This window comes from Mesoplodon mirus (genome assembly GCF_964341445.2).
Source record: "Mesoplodon mirus genome assembly, chromosome: 19".
Lineage (NCBI taxonomy): Eukaryota > Metazoa > Chordata > Mammalia > Artiodactyla > Ziphiidae > Mesoplodon > Mesoplodon mirus.
The window spans coordinates 55,475,265-55,488,330 of NC_138995.1; positions in this window are offsets into that span (position 1 = coordinate 55,475,265).

Sequence of the window (13,066 nt, forward strand, 5' to 3'; positions counted from 1 at the left end):
GAAGGCCAAGGCGAAGTCCTGGGGAGCCACAGCAAGGTTCTGAGCAAGGGAGGAACAGGGTCAAGTGTGAACCTGACTCACACACCTCTCATTCTCTCTGTGTGTCAGAAAAACAGAGTCGGGCATCCTGAGGCCCCTTCCCTAACCCGACATGAAGGGTAAATGATCATCTGGCTGCAGCAGAATAGCCCAATCTCGTTGGCAACTACGGTAAAGATTACCCTCAGAGAGCCACACTCTCCTCCCTCCATAATAACGGAATCCTCAATTTTAACTGGGCACACGATGTCCAAGGGGAAAGAAAAACTACATTGGCAGCAAAATGTGAGAAGTGTTATGTGTGACTTGCAGAACATGTCCTTAAGGTGAGGGAGCATCCTTTCCTATTGGCAGGAATGGGGATGTGATGGCTGGAACCAAGCAGCCATATTGGATCATGAGGCGACCGTCTCATGTGGAGGAGGACAGGTGGCAAGTGAGGGGTGTGCTGAACCCAGCTTGTGCCAGCTCACGAGAGCTCACTGTGTACATCTCTTCCTAACTCCACATTCAATGATGACACATTGGTAGCCTGAAATCAATTGTGGTAGCGGTATTTACACCGAGGAAATTGGAAAATACTACCAATTGGATTTTTTTTTTCAGAGAGCTGATTTACCAACACACCACTGAAAAATGGATGCCTGGAGATTCTGTGAAGCCATCCAGCTAGCCCTGTCTTAAATACCTCTGGAATTCCTATTACATGAAAGAAGAAACAAACGTCTGTTTGCTGAAGCCACTCTTGTTTTAGTTCTATTGTTCCTTACAACCCAGTTGACTCCTAATGGATATATCTAACCCTGAAATTGAAGCTGTAAAGTCAAAGATTTAAATGCCACTTGGCAAAACAGAGGTTGAATGGCCAGGAGGGAGCCTGTGACCACATACAGTCTTGAATGAATTGGGCCACAGTGAAAGCGTGAGTAACAAGGAAAAGAATATGCCAACATCCCACAGTGGGGGCAGGGGGGTAGGGATGCGGCTATCAGAAACATGAAAGAACTGAGAATCCCACAGCTGTTCTGGTTATTCTGCGACTATGTAGACATCACATGTTTTGTATCCAGATAAAAGAAAAACTGGGACTTTCCTTCTGCGCAGTCATTCTCTCCCTCCCAGGCAGCCATATCTGCCATAATGTGCTCACTGACCACAGGCAGAAGCAAAGAAGGAAGAATCATCCTGACGTGGGGTGGAAGGAGAGGGCAGAGAGAAAGCTGAACTGTCTTCAGATTAGGGGAGACTCAGGGAGGAGAGGATGCTGATGAGACAAGATGATCTCCAAGATGTGTCCCAAACTCAAAGCGCATCCTCTCAACCTGGTCCTCTCCCAGGTATTCCCCCCATTTAATGGAATATAAGCTTGGTAGGGACCCAAAATCACAGAGGCTTAAACAAGATAGAAGTTGGTTTCTCTCTTATGTAACAGTCCCAGTGGAAGCAGTCCAGGAATGGTACAGAGGTTGTGCTTGGTGAGGTCATCTAGGGAGCCAGTCTTCTTTACCCTGTGGTCTTGACATCCTTAGAGCGTTACACGATCAAGATGGTGCACCACCAAGTCCCCATTCCAGCCAGCAGGGAGTGGCAATGAATGGAGACAATCTCACTGCCTTCCTTTGAAGGCATGACCCAGAAGTTTCTCACGTCACTTCTGCTCACATTCCAGCAGTCAGAACTTGGTCATGTGACCCCACGAGGCCCTGCATGGTTTATTACCTGCTCACATCTCTAGTCTCACCTTGCTCCATGCTCCCCCTCTCCAGCTGCACTGACTTTAGTCAGGGTTGGCTAACTGCTGTAAAAAGTATCTCCAAAATGTCAGTGGTTTGACCCAGTAAAAGTGTATTACTCACTCATGTCGTAGTCCAGTGCAAGTCACTGGGGAGACTCCTCCCCATGCAGTCATTCAAGGACCCACGCTCCTTCTAGCCTGGGTCTTGGCCCTGCTCTGGATCATGTGACCACAGTAATATGAGAGCTTCTGAGAAATGTACTCTCACTGAGTTCCTAGAAATAAGAGAAAATGAGTTTAGGGAACAGCTAGCCAATCTCCCTCACTCTTTTGTACTTAATGCAGTTCTCTCCTGCCCCAGGTTATTTGCACATGCTGTTTCCTCTGCCTGGAATACTTTACTCTCCTCTCATTACCCAGTTAATTCCTAGTCATTTAAAAATCCCAACTCAGTCACCACCCGCCTGGATTCCACCCCCCACCCTAGCTGCACACACCCAGGAAACCTCTCCTCAATAGTCATCAAAAGTTGCCAATGTAGGGACTTCCCTGGTGGCCCAGTGGTTAAGACTCTGCCCTTCCACTGCAGGGGGTGCAAGTTTGATCCCTGGTCAGGGAACTAAGATCCCACATGCCATGTGGTGCGGCCAAAAAAAAAAAAAAAAATTGCCAATTTATAAGTATTTGGGTGATATTTTGACAATATGTCTCCCCAGTCAAGATTGAGTCCCAAAGGGCAGGAACTGTATCTCCCTTTGCTCAACATCTTATCCTCTGAACCTACAATAATGCCAGTCCATGAGGGGCACTCACTAAACACTTGCCTAATGAATAAATGAATGAATAGAAGGAAGAAAGTTAAATATTTTTTGAGCCCCAAAAGTTCTGCGGCATCGAGTAAAGCACTAACCTAGCTCTTTTCTGTCCTCATGGGGTGAGCCAAGGCCTCCAGGATCTAAGGCAAGGTGAATAAACAAAGCCAAATGCACAAGGGATTTCTAGCTATAACCTCTGGCCGTAATTTCTCTCCCCAACTCTTATTTTTCACATCCATTTTGCCAGCGGTGACAAAAACATTTCTTCTCAACTACCATTTTTGATAGACTGGCAGTGGGTCCTCAAAGATCGGTATTAAGAATTCTGGGAACCTACCCATTCTCCCCAGGAAAAAGTGCCTGTATAGATTACTGATTGCTGGCATGCTCCCCAGGAAGGAGTGCCTGCATCAATTGTTGATGTGTGCTGAGAACTTGGACAAGAGGGTGGTGTCAGCAGCCCCATATTTGCTTCCCCTGCTCATCAGCCAGGTGTCACGATCTCTCTACTCCCTGCTAGGGATCTAAAGAATTTTAGGCCTGCTCAAAGTATACTGTGCTTCACAATTATAGAGGTACAGCATGATTCCTAAGCTATTTTAACAATGAATGAATGCCTCGTTCATTCATTCAAAAAATATGTATTGAGCAACTTCTATGTGGCAGGCTCATGCTAGATGCCGGCAACACTGCCGAGAACAAGACAGACTTGGTCTCTGCCTTCACAGTTTACAGATTTGATCTCCAAAATCCAGCCCATTCCTCGCCCATGTCCTCAGCCCTTCACCCCTTCCCCCCCACCCACAGCATAGTCAGAAGCAGTTTCCTCTTTCAAACATACTCAAAGGCTCTTCCTCAAGCTCTCTCAGGCTCACTCTATCTCTCTATCTCTATCTCCATATCGCTCCTATAAACACACCCACACCCCCACCCACCCACACCCCCACCCCCACCCCCACCCACACACACACACACAAGCTAATGAGTAAGTTTTCTCTAAATTCCAGTATTTACGGAAAACATAATGGTATATACTAGAGCAGGAAAGATGAATAAAGGACAGGTAACAATCAGAGATCAAATAATCACTAAAGTCATTCATTCATTCATTCAACACGCCTTCCTCCAGCAACTGGTCTGTGTGGAGTCCTGTGCTGGGCAGTACTGGGGACCCAGAGGGGACCATCACAGCCACGCCCCTGCCCTCCCAGGGCTCACAGTCCAGTAGGAGAGACAGAATCATCCCCAGAGAGTGACAACCGGAGTAGTCAGGTCTGGGACATGGGAGCCCTGAGAGGGCTCCTGATCCAGCCTGGGGGTCCAAGAGGTCATTCTGTGGGAGGGGTCAGCTGTACTGGAGAAGACATTACGATAATTAACAACAAGAGCAGCCATATATGAAGGTGATATTTATCAGACATTGTACTAAAGGGCTTTAATGCATCATTTCCATTTATTTCCCCAAACTCTGGAAAGTAGATGCTATTATTAGCTCCATTTTACAGATGAGGAAGTCAAATTGTCACCGCCTAGCTGTGAGTTGCACAGCCCTGGGTTCTGCTTCTGTGGAACGTACAGCCCGGTGGGTGACAGATGTATCCCTAAAGTGACAACTCAGGGTGGGCAGGCCTGAGACAGCAGAGCTCAGTGGGCTCAGGGAGGCTTGAGGAGGGATTGCCCAGCCTGGGGAGTGTGGGAAGGCTTCCTGGAAGAGGGGATGGCTCACCTGTGACCTGAAGTGGGAGCCATTAGCTAGTGAAGAACAGAGGGAAAGTGTTCTGGGCTGAAGGTGAGCAAACATGGTTTGTTTAGAAAGATTCCAAGGCTGACGTTTAAAGGGGGAGAGGAAAAGACTTCCGTCAGGGGCCAGGTCATGCAGGGACTAGTAAACTAGGCTCTAGAACCTGGACTCTCCCTCAAAGGGTGTGGCTCTGGTGAGTCATCAGTGGGTAGAAGTAGGCTGGGAGGGGGCAGGCAGGTCTCATTTCCTTCCGTGGGTAGTGAGCTGGAACTGGAAGGGGAGAATGGAGGGGAACAACCACTGTAAGGCACCAGTACATCCCAAATGGATGTGAGGCTCGTGGGGCTGGTGGGAGGGGAGAGGGAGGACGTGCCTGCTCTGGGGGGAGGACAGGAAGGTGGTTGTTATTTGGGGGTTTCTTTGCCGGCTTTTTCCTGCCTAGCCTCAGAGTATAGAAGATGAAAGCTCTGCCCTCTCCAACCCCACCACCCCATCCTCTGTCCCACACCGCAAAGAGGGCAGGACAACAGGGCTTGTCATCGCTGTTTTCCAAGTGAGGAGCATGAGATTTTTCTGCCGCGAGGTCCTCGCCCTGCATAAAACTCAATGACTCTCTGCAGCCCATGGCAGTCGTTCCTAACCAGGGTGCACGGCGAGGTAATACAGGGTGGTCTCCCAAGCCCCAGGACGCCAGTAATAACAGCTGCCATTTGTCGAGCAGCAAAATAAATAACCTTTCTAGCCATATAACTTAGTTCTAAATAACCTATTTAACCATCGCCACAGGTTTTTATGATCCCCTATTTTCCAGATGAGAAAAAGGAGGCAAGAGAATCACTATAGGTTGCTTAGCATCACCAGCTATTAGTTGGTGAAGTTGGAACTCAGGAGCCCCAACCCCTACCCCACTGTTCCCAGCCTCCATCTCTCTCCCCCCTCCCCCTCCCCGCCACCCCCGCCTTTCTCCCCTCCCCCTTCTGCCTCCTGCCCACCCTCCCTCCCTCCCTCCTTCCCTCCCTCCTTCCCTCCCTCCTTCCCTCCCTCTCTCTCTTTCTCTTCCCACCCTCCCAGCCAGCCTCCAGGTTCCTACATCAAATCCTTTGGGGCAAAACTTCACATCTGAAATTTTATTTTTTATTTTTGGCTGCATTGGGTCTTCGTTGCTGCGCGCGGGCTTTCTCTAGTTGCGGCGAGCGGGGGCTACTCTTCGTTGTGGTGCACGGGCTTCTCATCGCGGTGGCTTCTCATCGCGGTGGCTTCTCTTGCGGAGCATGGGCTTCCGTAGTTGCAGCACGCAGGCCCTAGAGCGCAGGCTCAGTAGCTGTGTCGCCCTGGTTTAGCTGCTCCACGGCATGTGGGATCCTCCCAGCCCAGGGATCGAACCCACGTCCCCTGCATTGGCAGGCGGATTCTTAACCACTGCGCCACCAGGGAAGTCCCCGCATCTGAAATCTTAAAAGCTTCAGTTCACTACCGTGTGCATCCATGGGTAGGAAACACTGGCTGGCAAGAGTAGGGGATGACAATTTGTCAATATCCTCTAAAACCACAAGTGCACATGCCCTCTGACCCAGCAAATCAGCTTCTAGGAACCTATGGAACTGATACAGTCACACGCATGGGAAACGGCGTGGACACGGTTACTCCGGGCAGGATAGTTTGCAAATGCAAAGAGTTGGAAACACCCGAAAGGCCCATCCACTGAGGACAGGTTCAAAGCTTATGGCGTGTTCACGCAATGGAACGCTGTACAGCTGTGAATGAATGAACAAATAAACCAATGAATGAATAAATGAATGAGGCAGCTTGCTATGTCCTTGTGTAGAAAGACATAAAAGTAGGTAAAAGGCAGGAGGAGGCAGAACAATGCTACTATTTCTTTCTTTCTGTGTGGGAGGGAAGAATAAGGAAATATATTCATATTTGCTTGATTATCCAAGCTTCCAGGTGATTCTTTTGGGTGCGGAAGTTGGAAAACCATGGCATCTGTGGGATGAACTCCAAGGAACTATCACAGACCCATTGAAGATATCCATTCACTTATTTTTTTAAATTTTTTTATACAGGTTCTTATTAGTTATCTATTTTATACATATGAGTGTATATATGTCAAGCCCAGTCTCCCAATTCATCCCACCCCCCCCCAAGCTTTACTCCCTTGGTGTCCATACGTTTGTTCTCTGCATCTGTGCCTCAATTTCTGCCATACACACTGGTTCATCTGTACCATTTTTCTAGGTTCCACATATATGCAAAGAGTATTCTTCCTATGTTTTCCTCTAAGAGTTTTATAGTGTCCGTTCTTACATTTAGGTCTTTAATCCATTTTGAGTTTATTTTTGTGTATGGTGTTAGGGAATGTTCTAGTTTCATTCTTTTACATGTAGCTGTCCAGTTCTCCCAGCACACTTATTGAAGAGGCTGTCTTTTCTCCATCGTATACCTTTGCCTCCTTTGTCATAGATTAGTTGACCATAGGTGCATGGGTTTATCTCTGGGCTTTCTATCCTGTCCCATTGATCTATATTTCTGTTTTTGTGCCAGTACCATATTGTCTTGATTACTGTAGCTTTGTAGTATAGTCTGAAGCCCAGGAGCCTGATTCCTCCAGCTCCGTTTTTTACCCTCAAGACTGCTTTGGCTATTCGGGGTCTTTTGTGTCTCCATACAAATTTTAATTTTTTTTTGTTCTAGTTCTGTAAAAAATGCCATTGGTAATTTGATAGGGATTGCATTGAATCTGTAGATTGCTTTGGGTAGTACAGTCATTTCCACAATATTGATTCTTCCAATCCAAGAACATGGTCTATTTCTCCATCTGTTTGTATCATCTTTAATTTCTTTCATCAGTGTCTTATAGTTTTCTGCATAAAGGTCTTTTGTCTCCTTAGGTAGGTTTATTCCTAGGTATTTTATTCTTTTTGTTGCAATGGTAAATGGGAGTGTTTCCTTAATTCCTCTTTCAGATTTTTCATCATTAGTGTATAGGAATGCAAGAGATTTCTGTGCATTAATTTTGTATCCTGCAACTTTACCAAATTCATTGATTAGCTCTAGTAGTTTTCTGGTGGCATCTTTAGGATTCTCTATGTATAGTATCATGTCATCTGCAAACAGTGACAGTTGTACTTCTTCTTTTCCAATTTGTATTTCTTTTTTTTCTCTGATGACATGGCTAGGACTTCCAAAACTATGTTGAATAATACTGGTGAGAGTGGACATCCTTGTCTTATTCCTGATCTTAGAGGAAATGCTTTCAGTTTCTCTCCATTGAGAATGATGTTTGCTGTGGGTTTGTCGGATATGGCCTTTATTATGTTGAGGTAGGTTCCCTCTATGCCCACTTCCTGGAGAGTTTTTATCATATATGGGTGTTGAATTTTGTCAAAACCTTTTTCTGCATCTATTGAGATGATCATATGGTTTTTCTTCTTCAATTTGTTAATATGGTGTATCACATTGATGGATTTGCGTATATTGAAGAATCCTTGCATCCCTGGGATAAATCCCACTTGATCATGGTGTATGATCCATTTCATGTGTTGTTGGGTTCTGTTTGCTAGTATTTTGTTAAGGATTTTTGCATCTATATTCATCAGTGATATTGGTCTGTAATTTTCTTTTTTTGCAGTATCTTTGTCTGGTTTTGGTATCAGGGTGATGGTGGCCTCATAGAATGAGTTTGGGAGTGTTCCTTCCTCTGCAATTTTTTGGAAGAGTTTGAGAAGGATGGGTGTTAGCTCTTCTCTAAATGTTTGATAGAATTCACCTGTGAAGCCATCTGGTCCTGGACTTCTGTTTGTTGGAAGATTTTAAATCACAGTTTCAATTTCATTACTTGTGATTGGTCTGTTCATATTTTCTGTTTCTTCCTGGTTCAGTCTTGGAAGGTTATACCTTTCTAAGAATTTGTCCATTTCTTCCAGGTTGTCCATTTTATTGGCATAGAGTTGCTTGTAGTATAGTCTCTTAGGATGCTTTGTGTTTCTGCGGTGTCTGTTTTAACTTCTCCTTTTTCATTTCTAATTTTAATGATTTGAGTCCTCTCCCTCTTTTTCTTGATGAGTCTGGCTAATGGTTTATCAATTTTATTTATCTTCTCAAAGAACCAGCTTTTAGTTTTATTGATCTTTGGTATTGTTTTCTTTGTTTCTATTTCATTTATTTCTGCTCTGATCTTTATGATTTCTTTCCTTCTGCTAACTTTGGGTTTTGTTTGCTCTTCTTTCTCTAGTTCTTTTAGGTGTAAGGTTAGATTGTTTATTTGAGATGTTTGTTGTTTCTTGAGGTAGGACTGTATTGCTATAAACTTCCCTCTTAGAACTGCTTTTGCTGCATCCCGTAAGTTTTGGATCATCGTGTTTTCATTGTCATTTGTTTCTAGGTATTGTTTGATTTCCTCTTTGATTACTTCAGTGATCTCTTGGTTATTTAGTAACATATTGTTTAGCCTCCATGTGTTTGCGTTTTTTTATGGTTTTTTCCCTGTAATTGATTTCTAATCTCATAGTGTTGTGGTCAGAAAAGGTGCTTGTTATGATTTCAATTTTCTTAAATTTACTGAGGCTTGATTTGTGACACAAGATGTGATCAATCTTGGAGAATGCTCCATGAGCACTTGAGAAGTGTAATTTGCTGTTTTTGGATGGAATGTCCTATAAATATAAATTAAATCTATCTGGTCTATTGTGTCCTTTAAAGCTTGTGTTTCCTTATTAATTTTCTGTTTGGATGATCTGTCCATTGGTGTAAGTGAGGCGTTAAAGTCCCCCACTATTATTGTGTTACTGTCGATTTCCTCTTTTATAGCTGTTAGCAGTTGCCTTATGTATTGAGGTGCTCCTATGTTGGGTGCATATATAATTGTTCTATCTTCTTCTTGGATTGATCCCTTGATCATTATGTAGTGTCCTTCCTTGTCTCTTATAACAGTCTTTAAAGTCTATTTTATCTGATATGAGTATTGCTACTCCAGCTTTCTTTTGATTTTCATTTGCATGGAATATCTTTTTCCACCCCCACACTTTCAGTCTGTATGTGTCCCTAGGTCTGAAGTGGGACTCTTGTAGACAGCATATATATGGGTCTTGTTTTTGTATCCATTCAGCGAGCTTGTGTCTTTTTGTTGGAGCATTTAATCCATTCACGTTTAAGGTAATTATCGATATGTATGTTCCTATTACCATTTTTCTTAATTGTTTTGGGTTTTTATAGGTCCTTTTCTTCTCTTGTGTTTCCCACTTAGAGAAACTCCTTTAGCATTTGTTGTAGAGCTGGTTTGGTGGTGCTGAATTCTTTTAGCTTTTACTTGTCTGTAAAGCTTTTGATTTCTCCATCGAATCTGAATGAGATCCTTGCCAGGTAGAGTAATCTTGGTTGTAGGTTCTTCCCTTTAAATATGTCATGCCACTCCCTTCTGGCTTGTAGAGTTTCTGCTGAGAAATCAGCTGTTAACCTTATGGGAATTCCCTTGTATGTTATTTGTCATTTTTCCCTTGCTGCTTTCAATAATTTTTCTTTGTCTTTAATTTTTACCAATTTGATTACTATGTGTTTCGGCGTGTTTCTCCTTGGGTTTATCCTGTATGGGACTCTCTGCACTTCCTGGACTTGGGTGGCTATTTCGTTTCCCATGTTAGGGAAGTTTTTGACTATAATCTCTTCAAATATTTTCTCGGGTCCTTCCTCTCTCTCTTCTCCTTCTGGGACCCCTATAATGTGAATGTTGTTGTGTTTAATGTTGTCCCAGAGGTCTCTTAGGCTGTCTTCATTTCTTTTCATTCTTTTTTCTTTATTCTGTTCCACAGCAGTGAATTCCACCATTCTGTCTTCCAGGTCACTTATCCGTTCTTCTGCCTCAGTTATTCTGCTATTGATTCCTTCTAGTGTATTTTTCATTTCAGTTATTGTATTGTTCATCTCTGTTTGTTTTTTCTTTAATTCTTCTAGGTCTTTGTTAAACATTTCTTGCATCTTCTCGATCTTTGCCTCCATTCTATTTCCGAGGTCCTGGATCATCTTCACTATCATTATTCTGAATTATTTTTCTGGAAGGTTGCCTATCTCCACTTCATTTAGTTGTTTTTCTGGGGTTTTATCTTGTTCCTTCATCTGGTACATAGCCCTCTGCCTTTTCATCGTCTATCTTTCTGTGAATGTGGTTTTTGTTCCACAGGCTGCAGGACTGTAGTTCTCCTTGCTTCTGCTGTCTACCCTCTCCATTCACTTGTTTATTCTTTCAATAGATATTTTGGCACTTGAGGACAGAAAAATGTCTAGAACTGGTCCCAGCCCTCAAGGAATTTAGAGTCTTGACAGGAAGACACAAAGAAGCAAGTCTGAAACCAAATTTGCTTTTCCTTCCAAACCTGCTGCTCTACCCATTGTCCCCGTTTCAGTCAAAAGCACTTCCTCCTTCCCTCAGGCCAGGAGCATGGAGTCCTCGGTGGGAAAGAGAGGTTTCTTTCATGCCCCACATCCAATCTTTCAGCAAATCCCTGGGTCTCTACCTTCAAATTACATTCAAATCCAACCACTTCGTCTCACCTCCCCTTCCACCACCCAGCAATGATCCTCCATCACCTCCCACCTGGACCATTGCAGTCACTTCCCCACTGGCTTCAACCTGCCACCCACTACAGCCTGTTCCCCACAGGGCAGCCAGAGGGATCCTGTTAAAACACAAGTCTGAAAGAAAAAAAACACAAGTCTGGGGACTTCCCTGGTGGCGCAGTGGTTAAGAATCTGCCTGCCAGTGCAGGGGATGCAGGTTCCAGCCCAGTCCGGGAAGATAAAACACAAGTGTGATCACATCAGCTTAAAACCCTCCAAGGTCTTCCCACCTCTGTAAAATATCAACATCTTACCATGGCCCACTAAGTCTAATAACATCTGACCTCTTCCTACCTCTCTGAACTGTTCCTCATACTTCCCATTACTCTTCCTACTCCAGCCACACTGGCCCCTCTGTCAAGTCAGCAAGCAGGTTTGTGCCTCAGGGCCTTTGCACTTGCTTCTTCCTGTGCCTGAAATACTTTATCCCCAGGCAATCATGGAGCTGACTTCATTTAGGTTTCAACACCCCATCTCAGAGATGATTTTCCTATCAGTCAGCTTTCACTGGATTTTGCTTTAATAACAAACAACCCCCAAATCCTGATGATTTGCTCATCAATTTCTCACTCATGTTACACACTGACAGCAGGTCAGCTATGGCTCTTCTTCACACATCTTCTTTGTCCTGGGACCATGGCAGGAGCAGCAGCCCCATCTGGGACAGGTAGTTATGGGAACCAAAGAAGAACAGTGGATGAGCCAGGCCATAACTTTAAAACATCTGCTCAGAACTGGCTTGTGTTGTCCCCTCCAAATGCAAGTCAATTGGTGACACCTAGTTCACAGGCTTGTACCTGTTGAAACACTAAAGCTGTGAGGGTTTTTTGGTTTGTTTGTTTCTGCCTTGGGAAGGAGGGACATGCAGGGGAAGCTGGAGGGAGGAGAGTCAAAAGTGTTGGGCAGCCACAAAGGAGGAATATTGAAGAAATTCTTCCTTGTTTCCTTACCGTCTCTTATTTTTCTTCATTGCTTTTACCATCTCCTAGTATATAGAGTACCTGTCTACTTTTTTATTTTCTCTTCCCAACTCCCATCCAGCATGCCACCTCCAGGAAGACAGGAACTTTGTCTCTTGCTCACTACTGTATCTTCAGCACTCAGGACAGGGCCGAGCACATAGTAGGTGCTCAATAAATATGTATTCATTGAATGAATACAAAGAGCAAAGGGCCATGGTGGCAGAGCCCAGGGAGCTGTGGGAACCAGAGGAGGGTGGTTTCAATGAGACCCCAGACCACCCCTCAGGGCTCAGAGGTGGAAAGGAGCAAGCAGAGGGGCCGTCAGTGGAACCAGACAACTCCTTAACTCAACCCACCCATTCCAGCTGGCACCCATCTCCTTCCATCACGTCCTCACCCAGCCTCATCCAGACCTGCAACAAGACTTTTTATTTAATTCAGCAATTTTGACAGCCTGGACCTTTTGGCCTTCCCAAGTATTTATGGACTCAAAGGGTTTTTCCCCCGGGAATACCAGTCACCAAAGGCCCTCCCCCTCCTACTGACACTCACCACATCTTAACCCTATCCCTGAGAACCTCCCTTTTCTTGACCCCAACTTTGAGTTCATCCCTAACCTTTACCCCATCCCTAACCCTCAGCCCTGCCTTGACCCCAATTTTGAGCTTCAGTAACGGAGGCTGTATCATCTGCATTGCGTGGAATTGTTCAGGACCAAGGCTCTAATGATTTGATTTCAGACAGAGGCCCCACTCCTGTCACCGAGAAGTCAGATGTCCAGTGGGGAAGAGGCAGAATACGGGGTGAGGTGGGCCCCAAATCTGAAGTCCAAACATTGGCAGGGGAGAAAGAGGGAAGCCTCTGACCATCCAGAGTCAGAGAGGAGGCTGCTGCAACCACAGTAAGCATAGCTGGGAGCCCTGGGAGGAGGGGGAACCCCAGAGGTGACATCATGGTCCAGAGGAGAAACATAGCAGCGGCCACAATTTCCCGATTTGGAAATAACTCAGAAGCCCAGAACAAGAGTGCCAGAAAATTCAGAGATTTCCCAGAGACCAGCTCCCACATTTCCATTCAGAAATTCACCTACATACATGCAGAGTGAGAGACACCATGCATCAGAGCCACCCACCCACAGCTGTGTGCCAGGAGTGGGCTCTGG